This window comes from Balaenoptera borealis, assembly GCF_965194805.1.
Source record: "Balaenoptera borealis genome assembly, chromosome: 4".
NCBI classification, from domain to species: domain Eukaryota; kingdom Metazoa; phylum Chordata; class Mammalia; order Artiodactyla; family Balaenopteridae; genus Balaenoptera; species Balaenoptera borealis.
The window spans coordinates 129,835,567-129,859,923 of record NC_138861.1 but is presented as its reverse complement, the minus strand read 5'-3'; the positions used below and the strand labels follow the sequence as shown (position 1 = coordinate 129,859,923).

Genomic DNA, 24,357 nt, shown 5'->3' with positions numbered 1-24,357 from the left:
ATACATGCACCCCTATGATCACAGAGGAACTATTCACAATAGCCAAGACATGGAAACAACCTAAAGGTCCATCAACAGATGAATGGACAAAGAAGATGTGGTACATATATACAATGGAATACTATTCAGCCATAAAAAAGAATGAAATAATGCCATTTGCAGCAACAATGGATGCAACTAGAGATTATCATACTAAGTGAAGTAAGTCAGAAAGAGAAAGACAAATACCATATGATATCACTTATATGTGGAATCTAAAATATGACACAAATGAACCTATCTATGAAACAGAAACAGAATTATGGATATAGAGAATAGACTGGTGGTTGCCAAGGGAAAGGGGGGTGGGAGAGGGATGGATCGGGAGTTCAGGATTAGCAGATGCAAACTAGTAATATATAGAATGGATAAGCGACAAGGTACTACTATATAGCACAGGGAACTATATTCAATATCTTCTAATAAACCATAATGGAAAAGAATATGAAAAAGAATATATATATATGTATAATGGAAGCAGTTTGCTACACAGCAGTAATTAACACAACACTGTAAATCAACTATACTTTAATAAAAAATATAGCCACCTCAAACAAATTTTTTTCACAGGGTGAGAAACATTTGAGCTGAGATTTGAAGGATTACATTCTAGGGAGATGGAAAAGCATGTGTAAAGACATGGCACAAGACAGTATAGGGCTCTCCTGTGGTAAGCTGGAAGTTACTTAGTTTGAATGGTGGGTAAAATTTGAGAGGGGATGAAGGTAGGCATGTAGTTAGGAACTAGAGCATAAGGGCCCTGTGCTCCATAACAGAGTTTAAATATTATTCTAAGGCCATAGGAAGGCACTGAAGAATTTTAAACCACAGAGTGATACAGTCATATTCATGTGCTAGGTTGGGATGTGTTTGCCTTGTTTGTATGCTCTCTAGTACAACATCTTGGGTAGCAGGTATAATCAGTACAGTCAATTCTCTTATCTTACCTTCTAAAAAGATTACATATTTTTTTAAAGATTTTTCAGCAACAGGGATTATTGTTTAAATATTAACAAGTAATAATCTATTGAAAAAGTTTAATTTCTTACAAAACTCTGCATTCAGTATTCCCAGATCTCTTTACTGTCTTGCATTTATATGTCAGATTTCCTCCATCAATAGTTTTCTGAAAGTTCTGAATTATTTGCTAAATTGTGTGTTAAAAGGTGCTTTTAAAGGTTTCCTCCCTCCCTCCCCCCACTGCAAAACTTAGTTTTCTGAATGTGGAATCTAGGCAAAGTTTTCTCCACTTTGATTATAGGACTGCTGTCTCCTCAGTGTGAGAACCTTAAGGTCAATTATGAAATGAGAGGTCCCTGAAGACTTTCCTTCCTTCATGACACTGAGAGTGTTTTGTACAGTCTGAATCCACACATGTACCACACATGTACAGCAGTACCACAAGTACTGCTCTATGAAGAAAGGATTTCTCATGATTCTCCCTTGAACCACTTCTCCAGGATGAATAATTTGGTATTCCTCTAGAGCCTTCATCCTCTTACAACCTGTTTTAGTGGTTATTCCTTCACTGAGTTTTCTTATGCACATCAAGCCTGGTGCTTGGCTGAATGTTTGTTCACAGTGATTACAGACCTAGGGGTTCTCCCAAGTGGAGTTTGCTTACGTTCTTTAACCATGAATTATAAATGAAAGCACTCCTGCATTGATTAGAGACCTGGGTTCTCCCCTGTCCAAGACTCTGTACTGTCTCCGTAATGTTTTACTTCTGACAAGAAGGAAAAGCATGATTACTAGGAAAAGAATATTATCAAATGTCAAAATAGACATGAATACAAAGCCCTATGAAGTTCACATCAGCACTTTTTCAAGTTATGATATTAAAAGCATGAAGTGGATTTAAGGTAGGCTTGATATTTTTTAATGAGATACAATAGAATAAAATATCAGAAAGGATAATCTGAGTAAGGCTAAGTATTCCTTCATAAAACTGGTTTCAGTTATATAGAAGTTTATGTGTACATGCAAGTGTGTGTGTATACTGGGTCACAATGTAGACTGTATTTTATGCTCGGGATTGTGACAACGGAACTCGGAAACCACTGGTCGGAGAAGTGACGGTGCGAGTACACAGCAGCTAGCTCTGAGTGTAGCTCTGGGTTACTTCTTACCAACTCTCATTTTTCTCTTTAAGCCCTTGTCTTTCTTGGCATGCCACACAGCATTATTCTATTTGGGTATTAAGGAAAGAGTAAGAAATTTTCAGTGTCTTTTCTCAAGCAAACTTTCGTAGTAGAGCTGAAGGAAATCCCAGCTCCTCTAAGAGTTTAGCTTTATACTTGGGACGAGTTTCTTAATCTCCTCAGCTATAAAATAAGGATAATAAAATAAAACCATAAAGTACCCACAGTTCTTTGAATAAGATAATAAAAATGAGGTACTAAGCACAGTGCCTGGCACATGGTGAGTAATCAATAAATATTGGTTAATAATGTTATAATTTTTATTATTTTACATGAAATGGTTAGACAACTTCCACATTAAAATAATTTACTCGCTTCCCTGGATATATCAGGAAAAAAAAAAAAAAAACTAGAAGGTTAAAATAAAAAACTCTGAAACTACTGAAAACTCCAAGAAGACAAGTGATGAATATAAATATGTAAACTATGCTGGTATAGTAACTTTGGGACTTCCACTATACTTTCATCATTCCATGTCACAATTTTTCAATCTAAAATTGTAGCTAAAATTAGTAGGTAACAAGTTGGAATCCAGGATTTAGTAGTTTGTCCTTTTACTTCTTGCCAGTATTAAAACTAATGGTAAGTCATGTGAGTTGCATAGTATTCTCTCCCAAGGCATCTAGTTGTGTGAAAAATTTAATTATTTGTGGGAACAATTTACTAGCAGAATCACGTATTCATTTACTTCATCTATGCATATAACCTTTCTTTATTTCTGGGAAAATATTCACCTGGATCATTTTTCATATAAAGTTGTATTTATTTTTTATCAGGAACAAGTAGCATTCAAGATATGTCTTAACTGTATATCTATAGGTATTCTTAGCATTGCTGTTCAGATTTCTGTGAAGAGTTAATAAAATAAAGTCTGGTTTTGTACCAGGAGACCAATATCTTTGCTGAGGTTATAAACCTTGGTCTACCTTTTCCATGTACCATGATCAAAACAAGATGCCTCACTTCAAAATATGTTTTATAAACTAAATGATGAATTTGTGTACAGACAGAAAGGTAAATAAAAGCAGGGAGTGAATTGTAAAAATTGATTCACACAATAAATTTTTTAATACCAGATGCTTAAAAAACATTTTGGCTGTTTCATTTTGCACATTACTTTTGGCCTCATTATTTCAATTTTTATTTGTGTTTGAAGTCCAGTGGACAGGGAGGGACTCTGTTTGCAAAGCACCTAGCACAAATTGCCAACACTCTGTAAATGACCTACTGCTGACCTCTGTAAGAAAAGCTGAACTAGCAACTAAAAGCACATGCAAGAAAGATACTTGCAGCCCATCTGGGGAAGAAAAAGGTGCTTAGTTGCTTTTTTTTTTTCCTTTCTTTCTTTTTTTTCCCCCTGTAACAGATCACAATGTATTCCTACTTAAAAAGAAAGAAAAACACTATCAACAAAAGCTTGTCCATCTGTTAGCATTTTCCTTCCACTAATGCCCTTTGAGATTAAATGTGTGGGAGGAATCAAGGCTAGATGCACTGTCCTGACTGATAATTGTAAAGGAGGGCATTTTCTGCTCAAGCAGTTTTTTGAAAAATCAATAACATAAGACTTTATGATAAGTATCCACTGAGTTTCATCTGCGGAAGGGACATAACTTCTTCTTAGGAAATAAGTGTTATATGCACATTAGTGAAGAGATGATTCGTAGTTGATAAGGTATAACAAAGTGGAATATGTGTGTGCTGTCTCTATTCTGAGAAAGTAAAACCTTTAAAACGATTGTCATAAAGCTGTGCAACAATGAGTTGCTCAAAACTCAATAACTTGCTGGCTTAAACTACCCCCAAAATACAAGGTTGGAAAGTTAAGATCCATGGTAGAGATATAACTTTATAAGTTATAAGCTATAATTTTAAGTTTACTTTTTAGTGAAGTAAGATTTTCTCACGCTTAATTGAAAATGTCTCCACTATATTTCAAAAATCATTAAAATGAACAGAATTTCAAATGGAATTAGTTTACTTAGAAAGTTCCACAACAAGCTATTATGTTGAACAGCTGAGGAATGAAAGAAAACACTGCATGTGGCAGGCACCAAGTTAGAGATCAATCTTCCGGGACTGAAAGGAGATGCTTCTTTCTTTATTATTCGTGTGAATATTCATGAGGCCTCTGACCGGCACAATTTGATGGTGCTACTAGGACCATGCCTCTCACAGAATCCTCATCTTTCCCAACTAGAAAGGAATCACAGGGACACCCCTCATATGTATGGGGGATCGTTTAGCAACTAATGAGGAGAGATACTGAACCACAAGGAGCTTTGGACCCTAAATATTTTGTTTATTCTCCTGATAGTTTTCAGGAAGGTCAGGACTAATTCTTTCCTGAGATCTTCTTCCCTTACTGAACTGAGAAAAGTTGCAGAAATTAAAAGGGTTCTGGGGATCTCTAGGAGATGTTTGAAAAAAAAAAAAAAAAAGAGGGTTCTCCCTTATGGCCACAATCAAGACTTCATAGAATAGATAGGCATTGAAATGTAAAGGAAACTGCTATCTATCCTAGTCAAAGAAGATAGGTTGGGATGAACTTAATTCTGTTTATGTGATAGAATGTGCTGGTATGAGATTAAGACTGTTTAGAACTCTCTATTTGAATCAAATGAAACACACACATACACAAAACCTTTCACTACATTTTCATTCATCCTCCCTCCTTCCATGGGAATCCCCCCTCAAATGAGCCTAGGGGATGACAAATTGGAGTGATTGCCCTAGGTCTTGCTCTTTGCCTCCCATTCTTCAACCCCTTAAAAGGACCAGGCATCTGAAGTTAGAATAGAATTACTGAATTGGATAAAGGAGAAAGAGAGGCAGAAAGTCTATTGTCACCAGTCAGCACCGAAAAATTACCTAAGGTACACAAAGCCCTCAAACAACATGCACTGGTCTGCAGCTGGCCCTGCTTTTACTGATATCCCTAAAACATTTACATGATTGTAATGTGATAACTTTCTTTCATTTTTTGTTCAGTGTTACTATTGAGGTACATTTTCAGATTTCATTTGTATGAAAAAATAGAGGGTCAAAGCACATAGTAATTTGCCCCCAAGCCCCACACTTTCTCACGGATGATATGATCACCTCCATTGTCCTCATGGATTCTACGGTACCCAGAAATATTAATGCAGGTGGGCTCTTTGATGTATACTTATAGATGTCTATTAAGTTATCTCAAATAAGTATACTTAGTTAATCGAACAATTATTACTCTAATGCCTACTAGGTACCAAGTTCTTTGCTTGGGATGGGCAAAGTGAAATAAAATGCATATTCTGCTCTCAACCAGAGGGTCGTTTGGTGGGGAGCTTTATTAGTTTATCTGAGAAATATTTTAGTGCCGTAAGTGCCGTGATAGATATATTCAGCTGGCCAAAAAGTTCGTTTGGGATCCAAACGAACTTTTTGGCCAATACAATATAAAATATGTACAGAAGTAAGAGCTAAATAATTATGACTATAAAAGGATTGAAGGCCAATAATAATTAGAGTAACAACTGACTTTTAACGTAAAGAAACATAACAAATCTTTGGTCTCTTTAGCACTATTTATGCCATCAATAGTCTTATCTTCAAATACAAAAGTTACTTTTGTGTGCAATTTGACTGTGTATCTGGAGATACCCCAATGTGTACTTATATCATGAAAAACTTCCCAGAAATTTCATTGGATGTTCAAGAAAGCAGGACAGACAAAATACAATGGATGAAATAGCCATTTTAGGTCTGAAAAAAATTTCATAAGACTCTTACTTCTTCCCAAGGCACTACAGTGAAAGTACATTTTTTTCTGCTAAAGCATAGCATAAAAAACTGAGAGAAAATGACTGGATTTGGATTGCCTATACAATATTAAAAAGCAAAGTAATATTCCCCAATACCCTTTCTTCTGATCATTCCAAGTTTCTAGAATGTATATTAAGGCAGTTTTTTTCCCTCAGAAATTATTTTATCTTAAGCAACAACTTGTTAGTGGTCAATAATAAATAGTGCATCAGGCTGAATACTTTCTAATAATTTTATTTGAAAAGGAGATACTAGTAACACAAGTTTCCTGTGTAGTAGATAAGGAATGGTTGTCATGCTCACACCTACTACATGTCTTAAGTTTCTTAATAATCTCTTCTACTCGTGGGGATTAAAGTTTTTCCTATTCTAAGATCTTCTGTTGCATCAGGGATGACCAACCACCGCTATTAATTCTGGAGGGCATTGTGAACTAGATGTAGATTTGGTTTTGTGAGGATAAAAAATGTGAGATGTCCTCGTGGAAGCCCATAACTTCAATCTTGTAATGGTCCAGATCGTGTTTGCAGGCAATGAACATTACTCATTTATTCACTCAGAAATTAAAATATTTACTCAGAATATTTGAATTTCTTCATAATTTGTTGGTGTTCATTCAAAGTTAGATTTTAGATAGGCTGTATTATTGGCTGTGATGCTCAAAGCTTTTAACAAGTGAGAATTGATATTTGCTGCCAAGCTATCTTGTTAACACCATTTTCACTTTGTTCTGCTTTTCTATTTATCAAGTCTTTATTGTAGTATTTGAAAACAAGATGTCAAAGTTTATTTAAAATAATGTGAATTTCTAAAATGAAATCTAACACTTTTATCTCTAGATCAGTTATTTATTGGCTGCAAAATTATTCTGAATGACTGCAAACACATCTTTATCAAAAATGCTTGCATTTTCGTAGGCAAAATAAACATAAAATACATTAAAACAATTTTAATGATCTTTATGAATTCTATTTTATGCATATGGATATGTTAAAAGGAATGCAGAACCTAGAAACATAAGATTATGCTGTTAAATAGACACTGAAAAATACAGACTAAATAAACACAAGTTATTCCATGCCTGGGTTTTTCCATTTACTATAAAGAATGATTTTGTTTTTGTAAACATATCTATTTATGTAACTCATCATTTCTACCACCTATTTTAGCAATAAATATTTTCAGTATAAACCACATGCTTAATTACATATAAATAATAGTTTGCAAGAATTTCCAGTGGGGGAAATGCCTAATGTACAAAGAACAGACACTGACTTTCAAGGTTTGGGGAGTAATATGTTCTTAGAGTCAAAATCTGTTATTGTGTATCAAATTCTCTGGAAACAGAATACACTATTCCAATTTCAACATCTTTCACAAATGAAAAAAATAATTGATACAATAACTAGTATTGAAACTCAGAAATAATCATGAGGGTCTGAATAGAAGATTTTCATTGAACCAGGGTAAATTTTTGAATGAGACAGAAGTGATAACCAAATATTTTAGCACACAAGAAACTATCATTTTTATAAATTTTTCAGACAGCTATTAATCTATTTCTTTACGAATTTCAGTGAGAACCTTTTTGTGCATTGGGTTTTCCTGGTATACTTCTTTGCAATGAGAGTTTATTAATTCTTTGCAGAGTTCTGACCTGAGTGCTCTTTGGTGTGACATAGAATAAGGGCCCTTTTCATAAATTTAGAGATTATAGAACATTCGTAAGTGAATATATACCTATTTAAATGACCCAATTATGACAAGAGCAATAATAGCTACTGTGGGCCATATTTAAGCAATTGCACTTGTATTACTGCATCTCAGCCTAGGTAAGCTAGACCAAACCCCTAGAAAGGGTTTTATGTTATGGCTAACCCTATAATCACAAATATCAAAAAACTGAAAAGGAAGGAATGCTTCCGAACTCATCCCATGGGGCCAGCATCACCCTGATACCAAAACCAGACAAAGGTACCACAAAAAAGGAAACTACAAGCCAATATCCCTGATGAACATAGACACAAAAATTCTCAATCGAATATTAGCAAACTGAATTCAACAATACATTAAAAGGATCATATACCATGATCAAGTGGGATTTATCCCAGGGATGCAATATCCAGGGTAGTTCAATATCCACAAATCAATATGCAATACACCACATTAATAAACCGAAGAATAAAAATCATATGATTACCTCAATAGATGCAGAAAAAGCTTTTGACAAAATTCAACACCCATTTATGATTAAAAACTCTCAACAAAATGGGTATAGAGGGAACATATCTCACACATAATAAAGGCCATGTATGACACACCCACAGCCAACATCAAACTCAACAGTGAAAAGCTGAAAGCATTTCCTCTAAGATCAGGAACAAGACAAGGATGTCAACTATAACCAGAAGACCCTAGTTACCGCACAACAAAATGTAAATAGTTGGATCATTTTTGATCCCAAGGGTTTTTTTGGCTTTTACTTAAGCATAGCTAATGCCCTGAAATGTCATATCAAATGGGGAAATAAATGTAAATATTCTGATCACTAGCCTCCTGACTTGATTCTAATGTTATTTCCTTTTATAAAAAGGCAGAAAGTGGAAATGTGAGAAGTAGAATGAATGGTTCAGTGCAAGGAACACACTGGAATAAGATCCCAGATACCTCTCTTCTGGCCCTGAAGACCCTTTCTGGGTCTCTGTTCTCCCATCTGGAAAACATGGGGGTTCACCTCCATGGGCACTTCTAACTCTAATTGTCCATGAGTTTCTGAAGTACACCCAGGAAAGAGTAACCCTCGTCAGAGTGCATGCAGCTCCCTGGGCTCGCCTTTCCCTGTGTTTCTTGAGTTATCCTGAACATGACTTCTCATTCATCCAGTAAGCCAGTGTCATCTGACAAAGGGAAATTTGCTTCCAATTTTGCTCACATCTGAAAGGAATTTTTCCTGGTAGAAAGATTATGTCTATACCCTGCAAAGCATTTCACTTCTCTCTGTATCCCAGATCTTGTATTATTTTATTTATATGTGAAAAGTTATGATTTTGTCTTTTGACATGAGAAAAATCTCTTGAGATAATGAAGGAAAAAAAATCCTGAATTACCAAAGTCAGCCAACGAAGTGAGAAAAAAAATAATCATATATCCAAAAAAAAAAAGTAAAGTGGACACAGAAATCACACTGAAAGCTGGCTGCTACAGAACTTCTGTCTCTTAGATTTATATTTAGCCAACATCTATTCTAAGTAAGACAGTAAAATTTTAAGACTCAGCCTTAAGCCACACGTCACTTAGGAGGAAAAAGCCAAGCAAAGCCATGATTATGACATACTATTGTGGATGTTAAATCTCACTCCAGAATTTGTACAATCTCACATTTTGAAAAATAAAATGTGATGACTTCACATTTCTCTCCACTTTAGGATTATACACAAAACTGAGAAACAAATTTAGACTAATGAAGATAACACTAAAAGGAGGGGATCATGCAATTTGCACAGATAAGCTTTCTCAGGGTAAAGTAACTTTTTCCATCATATTCCGACAGATATCAGTGAAGTTATGTGGTTGTAGTTTATTCATAATTCCACTAATTTTCATGACTCACTGTGTACTTGAGAAAATAATAAAATTGTATAATTTCTCCACTGATGTCTTTAACCAATGAACTCCTATGAAATATTTCAGTTGGATTTTATAGTTCTTAAATTCTCTGGCTTTAAAAAGCAAAGAACCCCTGAGTTTTCTAATTTATAAATTGGGAATATAATTTTTACCTTGCTGAGTTGTTGTGAAAGTTGAAAGTAATTTTTAAATGTCATAGTATCTGGTACATGGTTGGTGCCGTAAATTGTAGCATGGATATGGAAGCATGTGCTGTGTGTGTTTGTGAGATGTGTGTGTGTGCCTATTTCACAGAATGTTTTGTGTCATTATTGGCATTAATAAGCTTTTGACTGCTTCCTGCTTTACCTCAAGCAGTACGGACATTTTTCAGCCACCACTGGGTAAAAAGATCTGAGCAGAATGATTATATCGGATTGTTTTTGAATTTACTTTGCTTATAGTGTCTGTGGGGTGTAAGAGATGACCTATTACTAGTTTACATTCATTTTTTATCCTTCTCCCCACAATGGTCCTCTTAGAATCCCTCTTCCTCATCTGAAATGGGTATAAGTAATCAGGATGTTTACATACATATATCTTTTGGTGGTAGTCGAAGTACTTTTGTCAAAAAATTTGGAAATGTTACTTGTTTTTTAAAAATGTTCAGATAATAAACTAGGAGTTCCTAATCACCTCTGCCCAACTTCTCATAAAAATACTGAGACATATTAAAAAAAAACCAAAAAAAGGTAATAGACAAGGGACTAAAGATAAGAAATGGCAATAAAATAAATTCCTTAATCAATTACCACCATTTGCATTGCATTGCTGGCAGTGAAAAATGAGAAACATATTCCAGGACTACACTTTATAAGATGAACAGGCAACATGGAAAGGAAAGAAGGAAGGGAGGAGGGAAAAGAAAAGGAAGGAAAAGAAAAGAAAAGAAGAAAAAGAAAACAAGGAAGAAAAAAGGTCCAGTGATGTGCGGGTTCACCTGTATTACTGCACCTGGTCAAGGAAATACAGACTGCACTACCCAGAAAAAGAAACAATTACTGACTAACTGCAAAGGATCTCCCATCTAAGCCCCCAGAGGCAGAGTCTAGAATATCTCCTCCTATATTTTGGAGCCATGAACTCAAATACTTAAAAGGGACAAGAAAATAATGTAAATAACTGAAATGGCTAGACTTTCACAGTGGAAAGACAAAGACAGTCATCACTTTTACAGAGTAGTGATTAGATCCATTCATTATCCAAGAAAAAACAAAATTTTAGGAAGAATCTCCATTCTCTTGGCCTGAGGGTTTATGTGATAAGGTTTCACCTAGAACAGTAACATTCTTCACTTCACTCTCCCCATTCACTTGTATCTTTACAAGAGACTGGTTAGCCTGAGAGGGTGAAATAAGCTCCTATCCTATTCTCCTTTAGGATGTGTTACCTACACAGACTTGTATTCCAGCTTGCCCTAAATTGTGCAGTTAGCTTACCTGGGCAAGTCTGTCTGGGAGACCTGTACCTTATTAGCAATGCCATGACTGAGGAATGTCCGTCTAATTCAGGTGTGCAGTATTACTAAGTCTGTCTCCTTAGCTGATCCCTTTCTTCCTGTTTCACTCTTGTGCCTACGTTTCAGCTAGCTCTAAATTGAGGAGAGGTATAATGTTTATTGTCCCTCTAAAATCCTAACAAAACCAAAAAACCAGTAAAAATAATGAATGTTTAATAAGATGACCTAATAAGATTGTTCAAATATTAATAATATATGTATCCATGTGCATACATATTTATGCATTACCAATAATCTGTTAGGAAATTAAAATAGGAAACATCCCACTCACAATGGTAATAAAAATGCACAGTGTCCAGAAATTACCCCAAAATGGAATGTATGAAATATTTATATGAAATAAACCATTAAAATTTATCAAGACCTGTAAAAGTATCAATTCTACTTGTTCTTAATCTTTCAGTGATATTGCTTTATTCTACTACATATAATAGTAGACTAACAATAACAATATTATCACTAACAACATTATGACTAAATACATTGAAGATTGCTTTTCAGATGTTAATGCCGTTAGGTTTTATCCCACTAGTCACATTTCTGTGTTTTAAAGTTTTTGTTTTTACCTAGTCAAATTTATAGTTCTTTTTTTTTTTTTAAACATCTTTATTAGAGTATAATTGCTTTACAATGGTGTGTTAGTTTGTGCTTTATAACAAAGTGAATCAGTTATACATATACATATGTCCCCATATCTCTTCCCTCTTGCATCTCCCTCCCTCCCACCCTCCCTATTCCACCCCTCTAGGTGGTCACAAAGCACCGAGCTGTAGATCTCTTTCTTTCTTTAATGCCCCCAGCTTTCGGGTCTTAGAATATTTTTCCTACTTACTTACAGTTTTTAAAGAAATTCATCCATGTGTCTCTTTATAATTTGTATATGTTCCTTTTATTCATTTGTATGAGCCAGAAACAGATCCAAATTGGTCCTTTGCCATATGGCTTTCCAGTCATCCCAACACCATTTTCCTCTCACTGATAGAAGATACCCCTTTAATATTTTCTAACTTAGCATATACAATTTGGCTTATTTTTGGATTTTAAAAATTATTTTCCATTAATATGCATGCATTATTATTGCACTACACGGTTTTGATTATACAGGCTTTAATATACATATAATATATCATACGTCTAGAAGTCCTCCTCCTTTCTAGCAACTGCTCTTCCTTCCTGCATTTTTATTCTTCTAAATAAATTCATAATTTGCTTGGCTGGTTCCAAAAATGATAGTGTTTTTACTGGAGTATTGTTAAATTATAATTTTTTAATGTTGAGTCTTCTTAACTAAAAACACAGTATATGTTTCCATTCATAGCCTACATGGTGTACCTTTCCATTCATTAAGTCTATTGATTTTTCTTTCAGGAGTGGTTTTATGCTTTTCCTTACAGAAAGTTGTAAATCTATTAAGATTAAAACTAGGTATGAATTTAATTGTTTTTATTAGTAAAGTCTTTCTCTTTCATCACATCTTCTAACTGGTTAGTATTTCTATTTGTGAAGGTTATTGATTTTTGTAAGTAGAATTTAAAACCTGTTACTTGACTAAATTATCTTAGTTTTCTGGTAGTTTTTCCATACTTTCTTTATTATTTTACATATACAATCTCTCATCTTCAAATAAACATAGATTTTTTTTTCTTCCTGTGCTTTCTGATTCTTATAACTAATCACTTTATGTAGTCTAATTGCCCTGGCTAAAGCCTCCAACACAGTGTTAAATATTGAGGAGCTGGAAAGTATCCTAATCCTTTCCTGCCTTTAGGATGAAAACTTTTATTTTTTACCAAAAGAAAGACAGTGGTTTTGGGTGAAGGCATGTGTGTGTATGTGTATTTATTTTTTTAATATCCATCAATAACTTTAAAAAATTGAGATATAATTCACATACTATAAAATTCATCCCGTAAAAATAGATAGCTCAGTGATTTTACATATTCACAAAGTACTACGTACTACAATTATCATCACTCTCTAATTCCAGCACATTTTCATCGCCCTGAAAAGAAACCCCATACCCATCAGCAATCACCCCCCATTCCCCCCACACGCTAGTCCCTGGCAACCATGACAACCTGGAACTAATAAGCAATTATAGCAATGTTTTAGAATATAAGGTTAATTTATAAAAATCAATTGTTCCTCTATATATCAGCAATAACCTTAAAATTTTAAATAAAATACCATTTATGATAGCACCAAAAACATGAAATAGGTATAAATCTAACAAAATATATACTATATCCATATGCAGAAAACTACAAAACTCTGCTGAAAGAAGTCAAATAGTATTGAAATAAATAAACAACTATTTTTTGTTCATGGATTGAAAACTAGGTATCGTTAAGAGGTCAATTCTTCCCAACTTGATACACAAATTCAAGAAAATCTCACTCCAAATCCCAGAAAACTGTAGATATCAACAAGCTGATTTTAAAGCTTATAAAAAGGCCAAAAAAAATATAATCGCTAATATAACACTGGAGAAGAATAACAAAGCTGGAGGATTCAAACTACTAGATTTCAAGGCTTTCTATAAAGTTAGAATAATTACTACAGTGGATTGGTAAAAGAATAGAGATGTACACCAAGAATAGAGAGCCTAGAAATAGACCCACATAAATATCGTCAACTGATCTTTGACAAAGCAGCAAAGGGAACTAATGGAAAAAAGATACTCTTTCCAACAAATGGTCCTGGAACAATTAAATGTTCACCTGCAAAAAATGAAACTGGACAGAGACCTTGTGCCTTTCACAAAAAATAATTCAAAATGGTTCATAGACCTAAGTGTAAAACTCAAATCTGTAAACTTTCTAGAAGAAACACAGGAGAAAATCTAAGTGACCTTGGGTTTACTGTTAAGTTTTTAGGTACAACACCAAAAGCACTATACTTGTAAGAAAAAATTTGTAAGTTGGACTCTACTAAAATTAAAAACTTCTGTTCTGTGAATGACATGGTTAGGAGAATGAAAAGACAAATCACATACTTGGAGAAAATATTTGCTAAACACATACATGATAAAGGATTTGTATCCAAAATATACAAAAAAAAAAACCCTCTTAAAACTGAAGAATAAGGAAACAAACAACCTATTTTTTTAATTGAGTAAAAGATATGAACAGACACCTCAGCAAAGAAGATGTTGCAAATAAGGATATGCAAAGATGTTTAAGACTATTTGTCATTAAAAAGGTACAAATTAAGACAATGAGATACCACTACATATCTATTAGAATGGCCAAAATTTAAAAACAAACTGACAATGTTAATTGTATGGAGCAACAGGAACTCTTATTTATTGCTGGAGGGAATGCAAAATGGTACAGCCACTTTGGAAGACAGCTTGGCAGTTTCTTAAAAAGCTAAACTAATCTTACCATTATTATCCAGCAAGTGTGCCCCTAGATATTTACTTAACTGATCTGAAAGCATATATCCATGTAGAAACCTGCACATGGATATTTGTAGCATCTTTGTTCATAATGGCCCCAAACTGAAAACAAACAAGATGCCTTTAAGTAGGTGAATGGATAAACAATCTGTAGTACATTCATACAATAGTCTTTTATTTAGCAATAAAACAAAATAAGCTAATAACCCATAGAAAGACATGAATGAATTTTAAATGCTCTTGTTAAGTGGGAGAAGTCAGTTTGAAAAGGCTAAATACCGTGTGATTTCAGTGTTATGACCTCTTGGAAAAGGCAAAACTATAGATACTGTAAAAAAGATCAGTGGTTGTCAGGGATTCGGGGGGCGGGGTGTGGGAGAGAAGAACTCAATGGGTAAAGCACAACAGATTGTTTAGGTCAGTGAAACTATTTCGTGTGATACTGTAATGGTGGCTACATGACACTATGTTTGTCAAAACCCATTAAACTTTACAGCACAATGAGTGAAACGTAATGGTATACTACAAATTTTTTAAGACATTATTTAGGAGGTAAACAACCTCACTGCAAGAAGTGAGGAAAAGTTGTTGACCTAAGTATCTTTGGAAATGAGAGGCGCCTGTAAGACTAAAGGCATAAGAAATTGCACAGGAGCTCTGTATTCTAATTGATAAAATGTGTCTCATGGGGGTACAAGTTAAAAATACTGATACTTCTTTGCATGTATATTATAATTGAATAAACAAATAAGTAGCAGGTGATGGGAGCTGGTTTCTCACAGTTGGAGTGGGAGTTTACAGATAAGAAAGGGGAGGAGACTGGAATAATCCATTTGGTAATGGATGAGATTTAGAGACATCAGTATAAGCTCATGATTAACTTAATATAGATACAGATAATTAGAAACATATAGAAAACTTTATAGATAAATGTATGTACATGGTTCAGTATAAACATATACTTTCTTGCTCTGTCAGATGAGAAGGCCTAGAAACAATGATGCCCCACTAGCAATGAGCATATCTAGTGCCCAGATCCTAGTTTCTAATACCACTTTCCAAGAAAAAGTACCAGAGCTTTTGGGAGAAATGATTGATTCTAGGACTGGAGCTGGATATATACAAAATGAGCCTGGAACATCTTACGGTGTCAGATAATATGGAAGTGCTCTAGAAAGAAAGAAACAAACAAAAAACTCAACAATGATGGGAATATGTCAGAAGGACATAGGAACCAACAGAAAAAGCTCCCCAGTGGACAAACTTAGAACCAGTTGAGCAAAAAATTGAAGAAAGGAGTATTGCATGTAACTCAAAGTAAAAAATAAATATACATGAGTCCACACTGATGTAAATAAATGATTATATGTAAATAATAAATAAATGAAAAGAGAACAGACAAATCACCAATGTAGAATTATAAATAATTTAGATATTCTGCCCTCAAAGAGGTGAAGGGTATGGGGTTTCTTTTGGGGGTGATGAAAGTGTTCTGGGTATTATTATACACAGATGAGATTTTCTCTGACTGCCTTTTATATCTACCACTTTATAGTGAATCCTTGTTATCTCCTTATGTCTGATTTTCTCCCATTCGCTTCCTTTCCATCTTCTATTTTCTTTATGATGCTACCCTGTCTATTGGCTCTTTTGTTCCTTCTAATTTTGTTTTCATTCCTGAAATGATTTTTTCCTTTCACTTCTTATTTTTTTCCTGAGATCTCTTAGCACTATTTCATATTCTCTGTTGTCCAATCATTCCCGTGTTTTTCTAATTCAGCAATCTACAATTTTTCATAGCTTATATCGGTTTCCTAAAGCTTGTTAATTCCTTTAGCTATATTTGAAATACTGTATTACACTTTTATCTATGTTGTAGGCACATTTTTTCTGACGTGTCTTTTCCATTTGTAGGAATGTTTTCTGGCTCATTATTTGCAGGATTGTAATCCCATTCGCAATTTCTGGGGTCCTTGCCTCTCAGAGCCTTTTGATCTCATTTTGTCTTCTTTCCTATTTCCCATTTCTAATTTTATACCATATAGATATTGTTGCTCTTGGTGTTCTGGCCCAGCCAAATATTTCTCAGTATGTGGGATACCTTGTCACTTGCTTTGGTTGAACATATTTAAAATGATTTTTGTTTGCTCTTTTTGTTAACTTAATTTCTCTGTTTATTGGTTACTCTGGGAGACTGAAAAATCTATGCTCCTCTACTGCTGTTATCTTACCTGTCTGTCCAAATTTTTTAAAATGATACCATATCATTGGCTGAGATCCCTGGACCTGAATCAGGTATCAGAAAATACATTAGGTCAGCCAAACCAGGTAGGAGCACAAACAAGGTTGCTCAGCAAATATGGGGCTCATAAATTTAAGCTTTCTTTTATTTTCAGAATATTTTAAACTTGTTTCAGTGTCAGTCTCAGAGGGAGAAGGGCACTAGAAGGGAGAACATACATATTTTTTAAATGTATCAATATATCTATTTATAATCATACAAATGGGGTGCTTAAAGGTCAACATCATTACCAAAAGAAAACCTAAGCAAAGAGCATGAGGCTTCATTATACTTATTTATGCCTTAGGACTGTGTACGTGTGTGCATGCACATACGTGTGTGTTTCCTTCCAAAGAGAAGGTACTAGAGAAGAGAAGGCGCTAGCTCTGAAAATAGTATAAAGTGTGAAGCTTCAAAGGTTGTTAGCATTACAGCTTTAGCAGTTTCTCACCCCTAAGAGGAGGCAGTGCAGTCTCCTGCTCCGCCACCCCGAGCCTTGACCTGTATATACCCCGCTGTCATCATCAGTATAAAAAGGAGCTTGCTTCCTCTGCTGTATCTGAGTGACTTCTCCTGCAAGGTAACATGGTGACAAGAGCCCTGTGACTCACCATGTGCTATAGCTTATTTTACTTCCAAATGGATTTGGTTGAAGACTACAGATGATTTGGAAAAAAAAAAAAAATCAAAGGAGAATGTGTTAGTCCTGCTGGGCCCCTTTAGTGGTGTTATTACTCAAGCTCTGTGCAATTCCAAGTTATCAACTCCTGTTCAGCACAGTCTCTCACTAAAATTATATAATACTTGTTAATTCTTCAAATGTCACTCAAACTTCATTTGAAACATAAAATGATCAAAGTATAAAACCAAAGTATACATGTTAATGGAATCAGAACTTAAAGAAATAGGTAAAATCAATCTACTGAAGATCAAACAAATGAACTTTTTATGATGTGACTCAGAACTAAATTTAACTTGTGACTACCCTGTTGCATTGTATTTAATAACTGAAATCAAATTGAAATAATTATTGTAAAATATTATCTCAATCTAGAGTTGTTATCGGTGATCATTTCACAATGTATACAAATACTGAATCATTATACTGTACACCTGAAACTAATACAATGCTTTATATCAATTATACCTCAATAAGAGAAAATATAAAGAATTACTAAAGGAAACTTGAGGACTTTGGCTGCCCCAGAATAAATGGGGGATGGTGATTAAGAAAATTTAATTGAGACTCTGTACTCCCCACAAGTTGATTTCTCATTTTTCCTTTCTTGTTAAAGACTACAGTCTCATTTTGGAATTTTTTTTTTTTCTTTGTGGTGCCGGTGCTGTAGATGTTAAATCAATGCTGGCATGAAGCATAATGAAGGGTTATTCTTGGTTAAAGTTTGAAGCCATTGTGCTGAATAAACTTAATAATAATACTGGCTGTGGTAGGCAGAACAATGGCCCCACAAAAATGTCAAAATATTATTCCCAGAAACCTGTGAATATGTTACCTTATGTGGAAGAAGGTACTTTGAGATGGGGACACTAAGGTGAAGGACTTGAGATAGAAAGATTACCCTGGATTTGGATTAGAGACCAGTCTAATCACATGAGTCCTTAAATGTGGAGAATACTTCCCAGCAGCAGAGAACCAAAGAGATGGCAGTGTGGCATGAGAGGAACTCACTCACCACTGGTGGCTTTGAGGATGGTGGAAGAGGGTCACCCGGAAGGAATACAGCCAGCCCCTAGACTTTCCCTTAAAGCCTCCAGAAAGGAATGCATCCTTGGCTCTACCTTGGCTGTAGCCCAGTGAGGTCTATGTCAGACTTCTAACTACAGAACTCAATAAGTTGTGTTTTTTTAAGCCACTAAATTTTTTTTAACATCTTTATTGGAGTATAATTGCTTTACAATGGTGTGTTAGTTTCTGCTTTATAACAAAGTGAATCAGCTATACATATACATATGTTCCCACATCTCCTCCCTCTTGCGTCTCCCTCCCACCCTCCCTGTCCCACCCCTCTAGGTGGTCACAAAGCACCAAGCTGATCTCCCTGTGCTATGTGGCTGCTTCCCACTAGCTATCTATTTTACATTTGGTAGTGTATATATGTCCACGCCACTCTCTCACTCTGCCCCAGCTCACCCTTCCCCCTTCCCATGTCCTCAAGTCCATCTCTAGTAGGTCTGCATCTTTATTCCTGTCCTGCTCCTAGGTTCTTCATGACCACTTTTTTTTTTTTTTAGATTCCACATGTATGTGTTAGCATATGGTATTTGTTTTTCTCTTTCTGACTTACTTCACTCTGTATGACAGACTCTAGATCCATCCACCTCACTACAAATAACTCAATTTTGTTTCTTTTTATGGCTGAGTAATATTCCATTGTATATATGTGCCACATCTTCTTTATACATTCATCAGTTGATGGACACTTAGGTTGCTTCCATGTCCTAAGCCACTAAATTTGTGGTAATTTGTTTGAAACTGATAGAACCTAATACAGTGGCTAACATTGCTTGAGCACTTCCTGGTACCAGACACGATATTTAGGCATTTACATGGCTTATTTATTTCTCACTACATATGAGGCAACAGAATTAGAGAGGTTAAGGAACTTTCGTAAGATTACACAGAAAGGAGTGGTAGAGTGGGAATTCCAGTTCATAATCTCTGTTTCACAGTCTGAACTCTTAGCTACTCTCCTGTCCAGCCTCTCAGTACCTTGCACGGGAGTTCTATGTGTAAAGAGTGTTACCTGGATGGTTAAGGTCCCTTGAATTTTCTCTGGTAATAATTCACAGAAATAACAGTGCAATGTTGTTTTGGCCCAGGCTTACCATCATTCAGAGTAGATTTTTAATTAATTAATTAATTAATTAATTAATTCTGAGCTAAGGAGAGACTTTATTCAAAAGGATTATTGCAGGGAGGGGAGTGAGACTATTGCATTAGGGAGAATGCTCTCAGATCTTAGAGCATAAGATCTGCAAGCTTCTCCAAAAATATTTATTTTTCATTAAGGGAAAGAGTAAGGGGATACTGTATCAATTACTTAAAAATCAATGATGCATTTAAAGAGAAGATGGATCTGAAAATTTTCTGCAGAAAACAAATTGAAACTGTTAGAAATGCAGGATAAATTTCTTTGAAAACTCTTATTAAAAGCATGAAAGATAATAAAGAACCACCTGATCAGAATCTAAATGAAGGCAGATTTTTTGATGGCCATTCTTAGTGGTGTGAGGTGAAACCGCATTGTAGTTTTTTTTTTTTTTTTAAAGCTCGATGGTATTCACACTGCTTAATTTGTGTCATGCTTTATTTATTTATTTATTTATTTATTTATTTATTTATTTATTTATGGCTGTGTTGGGTCTTCGTTTCTGTGCGAGGGCTTTCTCTAGTTGTGGCAAGTGGGGGCCACTCTTCATCACGGTGCGCGGGCCTCTCACTATCGCGGCCTCTCTTGTTGTGGGGCACAGGCTCCGGATGCGCAGGCTTGGTAATTGAGGCTCACGGGCCCAGGTGCTCCGTGGCACGTGGGATCTTCCCAGACCAGGGCTTGAACCCGTGTCCCGTGCATTGGCAGGCAGATTCTCAACCACTGCGCCACCAGGGAAGCCCCTCATTGTAGTTTTGATTTGCATTTCTCTAATAATTAGTGATGTTGAGCATCTTTTCATGTGCCTCTTGGCCATTGATGTAAAAAATCTACAAACAATATACCTGGAAAGGGTGTGGAGATAAGGGAACTCTCCTACACTGTTGGTGGTAATGTAAACTGGTACAGCCACTATGGAGAACAGTATGGAGGTTCCTTTAAAAACTAAAAACAGAGCTACCATATCAGTAATCCCACTCCTGGGCATATATCCAGAGAAAACCATAGTTTGGAAAGGATACATGCACCCAAAGGTTCACTGCAGCGTTGTTTAGAATAGCCAGGACATGGAAGCAGCCTAAATGTCCATCAAGAGATGAATGGATAAAGAAGACATGGCACATATATACAATGGAATATTACTCAGCCATAAAAAAGAATGAAATAATGCCATCTGCAGCGACATGGATGGACCTAGAGATTGTCATACTGAGTGAAACAAGTCAGACAGAGAAAGACAAGTATTACATGATATTGCTTATATGTGGAATCTACAAAAATGGTACAAATGAACCTATTTACAAAACAGAAATAGAGTCACAGATGTAGAAAACAAACTTATGGTTACCAAGGGGGAAAGGGGGAGGGAGGGGTAAATTGGGAGATTGGGATTGACATATACACACTACTATATATAAAATAGATAACTAATAAGGACCTACTGTATAGCACAAGGGACTCTACTCAATACTCTGTAATGACCTATATGGGAATAGAATCTAAAAAAGAGTGGATACATGTACATGTATAACTGATACTTTGCTATACAGCAGAAACTAACACAACATTATAAATCAACTATACTCCAATAAAACTTGATTAAAAAAAATAAAGGGCTGAGTGTAAAATGGAAAAAAAAAATCTAAACAAAGGCAGAGAATTGAATTGGGGGCACTGAACTTGCTTTGGTCTGAGGGTTTTCCACAAACGTGGAAAATCTCAGTTTTGGCTTGGATGACTTTGTAGGACTTAAGAGGTTCTGGAGAATTCAAAGTCTCAGATCTTTCCAAATTGGGGCCCCACATAAAACTGGGTTCCTGACCCCCTGGGGACTACAAGGTAAGTTTTCTTGGCATTGGGAAGAATGGGAAGTGGAAAACAAAGCTCCACTGAGAAAGTGCAACCCAAAGCTCAAGCTGGTTCCAGTACAGACTCGCAACACAAACCCACATCCCCTGAGTGGTGCAAACCTTCCAGTCAGGAACTTGGTTTAAATGGCCTTGAACTAGGGACCTGCCAGACACATTTACAAATTCTCCTTGGAGAAATATACCCTCATCTTAGCTTCTCCTGCAATCCCCTGCATCTTAGATAATAGTGCTTTGATTCTTCCAGTTATCTAGGCCAAAAATCTCAGTATCAACCTTGACAATTCTGTCTCTCACACCTCCCATCCAGTCTGTTAGCAAATCCTATTTACCTTTCCAATACTTTACAACATCTCTCTGTTGGAATATTGCAATCATCCTCTCAGTGGTGTCCTTGCTTCTGTCTTTGTCTCCCTAGGAACTATTTTCAGTATAGCAGTCAGAGTGAGCCTGTTAAAACGTAAGTCATGTAATTCCTATGCTCAAAACACTTTAGATGATTCTTACCTCACCCAGAGGAAAAGCACACATCTTTGAAATGACCTCCAGGGCCAAACTTCTGCTCCCTTCACTTTTCTGCCCTCATTTCCTGCTACTCTTCTCTGTGTTCCATGTAGCAGATGCTGTCAGTACCCTACTCACAACTCTCTAGTTTACCCTGGCAGGACACACAGGCCCAACTTCACATGCCAGTGCCTGTATTTCTCTGCCTGAGGGTTTTTTCTTGCCGGTGGAAACCAACTGTCCACAATGAGGCTGGTGGGAAATGCCAGGAATTAATACCCTCTGGGAGCAGCCCCCAACCAGAGACTGACAGGAACTATTAGATAAATATCCCAGCTCTCTGGCTTCAGTTTTACTCTGTCTCCCAGAGGCAACTCTTTGGGATTAAGCTCCCCTACCCACAGAATTAGCAGCATGAAAACACACCCTTTCTTCCCTCACTTCCTGTCTCCCTACCAGTGGACCTGAATGCTTATCTCAATTCCAAATAAAATACCTAGTCAATCAAGCAGCACTGTTCCTTTAGTATTCCAGGCCTGTCCTAGCCTCAAGGTTGCTGAATTTGGTGTTCCTACTCTCTTATCTGGAGTGCTATCCCCCAGAAATACCCAGGGCCATTTACTGCACATCCTTCAATGAGGCCTTCCCTGGCCATCCTACTGTGATCCTTTTAATCATTTCCTTTCCTTTTCTTACCTAAATTAATTATTATTTCCATCAACACACATCACAATCTAACTAATAAAATAACTGAGCATGCACCTTATGTGGTGTATAACTGACTTCTTTATTGGCTCTTCTTTCACTGGAATATAAGGTCCCTGAGCAATGAGAATAAATCACCTGTCACATAGTAAGTGTTAAATAAATATTTGTTCACTGCATGAAAGAATCAAAATAAATAATATTCCTAGGATAATTAATAGCTCAGAGGAAGAAAAATACCCAAGCATAAAAGCAACAGAAATACCATGAGTGACAGCCAACAGAAACAAAGGATGCAGAGAGATCTACAAAGAGTTTAGTGTGAAATTATCACAGAAATAACATTTGTTTGCTATGTTTAATAAAAAAAATATGAGATGAGACATATCTGGAGCTGGAAACTATAAAAGTAACTAAACAGATATGAAATTAATTTCTTCAGATTAAAAATACAATAAACTATAAAAACTTAATGTGTTTATCAGCATGTTAGATTCAGTTGAAGAGAAAATTAATGAAATGTAATATAAGTCAAAAGATTTTTTTCTAGAGGACAGCACAAAAAGATCTGAGATATGTGAAAAGAGATTAAAGACTCAATGTACAAAGTGAGAAAGTCTAGCATACATCTAACACAAACTTCAGAGGGCAGGAAAGGGAAAATTTAGAGTTCTGTGTAGGCAGGAATAATGGAGTAAATGGTAGCAGACTTACCCTCATGCTGTTCACAAGTATATAGAAGTAGACAAAATAAAAGAGGTAACTTTTCAGACACTGGAAAACAGGTTGCATGGGTCTAAGATCCTTGGGAGAAGGGGAACATGCATGATGACCTTATAATCACCCAGCTTTCAGTCTGGAGTCAACTTCTGGTCTGTTGCTCAGGGAGGTGAGCCTCAGGAGAGCACAGCTTTCTCCCTGGGCTGAGGAGTCATGGGAGGGACCGTGCAGCTGCAAAGGTGCCTGGAATTTGCTGGGTACCAGAGAATAGGAAGCTGCTCAGAGAAGAGATTCCAAAAATCAGCATAGGGGTCATCTTTACTTTATGCCTAAGTTTTGACCTTTGCTCAGTTTGACTAAGTTTTGCATACACAGACAATGCAAGACCCCAGGAGGCCTTGCAGAGAATAGCTACGAGGAAGCTGCTTCTGGAGGCTGCACAGTGCTGATTGAGGAGTACCAAATAGGTAGAATCGAGAGGCTGCTGAACACCCTGAGTATTCAACTGAGACCCTGGAAAGGCAATGCCTCAGGAGGAGGACCACTCTAACCCTAGATTAAGAGCTAATCTAAACCTGGTCTGATAAAATGTTAAAATCAGCTCTTGAAAGGGTCAAGCTGATTATCCAGCAAATTAACTGACTGTCCAAAAAAAAAGTACAATACTTTAGCGTTAAGATTCTTGAATCTTGGGATTGGTTCAAGATGGTGGAGTAGAAGGACGTGTGCTCACTCCCTCTTGCAAGAGCACCGAATCAC

The 24,357-nt window shown here is 35.9% G+C and overlaps 2 long non-coding RNA genes across 2 annotated transcripts in view; both read right to left on the bottom strand.

The window, feature by feature from the left end:
- LOC309627634 overlaps nt 1-24,357 on the bottom strand; it is a 1,075,643-nt gene that overhangs the window by 438,120 nt on the left and 613,166 nt on the right. The gene's annotated exons all lie outside the window — the stretch shown is intronic.
- Nucleotides 20,238-24,357, bottom strand: part of LOC309627622 — a 339,147-nt gene continuing 335,027 nt past the window's right edge. The window contains exon 2 of the long non-coding RNA XR_014243864.1: nt 20,238-20,746. This is a non-coding gene — a long non-coding RNA (uncharacterized lncRNA). The remainder of the gene's footprint in view (nt 20,747-24,357) is intronic.